Here is a 2426-nt window from a genome sequence, read left to right on the forward strand (position 1 = left end):
ATGTTTGCACACACACACACACACACACACACACAAACACACACACACGCAGGCTTTGTAGCCTGGTCCCACTTCCTGCTCACTCCTTGGTTACTGAGTGCAGGGGTAATATAACCAATCAACCAATCATCTTCCTGCTTCTGCCTCCTCACCTTCCCTGCCTGCTGCCGTGTCTTTTCCACCACCATGGACTGTATCTCTCCAAAACAGTAAGCCAAAACAAACCCTTTCTCCCATAAGTTGCTTCTGTCGGGATATTTTAATTGTACCAGTTAGTAAGTAACTAAGATGACACGAAACCAACACTTCTGTTTTTATTAGGGGGCAAATGGAGCCCAAGAACACTGACCTCCTCTACGGATCAATCCACTGATGAACTCACAGAAGAGTGGGCTGTCAGGAGGTAGGGACTAGGTGGAGGTGTGGATCTCTGTTCTCTCTTTCCCTCCTTTTCCCTCTCCCTCCTGATTTCTTGGAAGAGACAAGCTTTCCTTTACTATGAGCTTCCTCCATGACACGTCTGCCTTGCCAACAGACCTAACAACAATGCCCAGGGACAGTCATTGACTTAAACCTATGAGACCATAAACCAAAATTTCTTCTCCTAAGCTATTTTGTCACAGCAATAAAAAAGTAATACACTGTTCATCTTAGACTATGATGAGAAAGAGATATATATATATTTATATATATATGTATTTATATATATATATATGTGTGTGTGTGTGTGTGTAGATAGATAGATAGATAGATAGATAGATAGATAGATAGATAGATAGATAGATGGAAAGAGAAGAGGCAATTCATAAAAGTATTTGGTCAACTGTAGTGAATTACAGTGAAGGTGTCAGTCAACACTTGTTCACAGGATGACAGCTGGGTCAGCTATGAGTGTTCATCACCAGATCCAGAGCTTGGTGATGGGATGGGCCACTGCCAGTGTTAGAGCAGAGGCATCCTTCCTGTGGTGTGGTTTTCACGGATCTGATCCTATAGACCAGTGGTTCTCAAACTTCCTAATGCTACAACCATTTAATACAGTTACTCATGTTGTGGTGACCCCTAACCATAAAACTATTTCATTGCTACTTCATAACTGCAATTTTGGTACTGTTATGAATCGTAATGTAAATATCTGATATACAGGATATCGGATATATGACCCCTCAAAGGAGTCACCACCCACAGGTTGAAAAAATCACTCATCTTGCCTCCATGGGTGACTGCCCACGTTTCTAGCTTGGTTCTTCATCCTGTCCTTTTGTCCATTTTGTTTAAAATTTATTAGTATTTTATTTTATTTAAGATTTATTACAGCCGGGCAGTGGTGGCGCATGCCTTTAATCCCAGCCCTTGGGAGGCAGAGATAGATTTCTGAGTTCGAGGCCAGCCTGGTCTACAGAGTGAGTTCCAGGACAGCCAGGGCTACACAGAGAAACTCTGTCTCGAAAAAAACAAAAACAAACAAACAAACAAACAAAACAGATTTATTACACACACACACACACACACACACACACACACACACCCCTGCGTGTGCCATGTATGTGCTGGTACATGTGGAGGCCAGAAGGCAGCAGCATATCCACTTAGAGCTGGCATTACAGAATGTTATAAGCTGCCCAGTGTGGGTGCTAGAAATTAAACTCAGGGCCTCTGGAGGAGGAGCATGCACTTTTAACTGCAGAGCTGTGTCTCGAGCCTTCTTTTCTTACTTCTGTTGACTCAGTGAGCTCCTCAAGGATCTTTCAATGCATTCCATTTGTGCTTCAGTTACTCAGTACCAGTTTTTGTTACCGCTGAAGACCCTAGCAGCCTAATTAGTCCATCATTTTTAGATATATTTAATCCCAAAGAATCCGATCTTGTAGCTTATAGTACGTGTCTCTAAATAGCACCACGGTTAATTTTGCAACTGGTTGAGGAGTTCTATCTGGTTCCCCTTAAGTCTTGTATGGCTCAGGAAAAAAGAAGACATGGCAGAGAGAAGGTGTAGCTGTCTTTTGATTTTCAAAATATCTGTAGTCCCATTTCATCATTTCTACTCTCTCTCCCTCCCTCCCTCTCTCCCTCCCCCTCCCCCCTCTGACTTTCACAATTCTTAGTTTGTGCTCTCTGATCCACCCACTTAACAAACACTAACTCAGTGCTAAAGGTGTCTTCGGCAGTATGCCAGGTACTGAGAAAATCCAAAGATCAGTGAGAAATAATCTCAAGAATATGCTTCTGATGCTGGGCGGTGGTGGCGCACGTCTTTAATCCCAGCACTTGGGAGGCAGAGACAGGTGGATTTCTGAGTTCGAGGCCAGCCTGGTCTACAGAGTGAGTTCCAGGACAGCCAGGGCTACACAGAGAAACCCTGTCTCGAAAAAAAACCCAGAGAGAGAGAGAGAGAGAGAGAGAGAGAGAGAGAGAGAGAGAGAGAG

The sequence above is a fragment of the Grammomys surdaster genome, unplaced genomic scaffold, assembly GCF_004785775.1.
Source record: "Grammomys surdaster isolate TR1022 unplaced genomic scaffold, NIH_TR_1.0 239, whole genome shotgun sequence".
NCBI lineage: Eukaryota > Metazoa > Chordata > Mammalia > Rodentia > Muridae > Grammomys > Grammomys surdaster.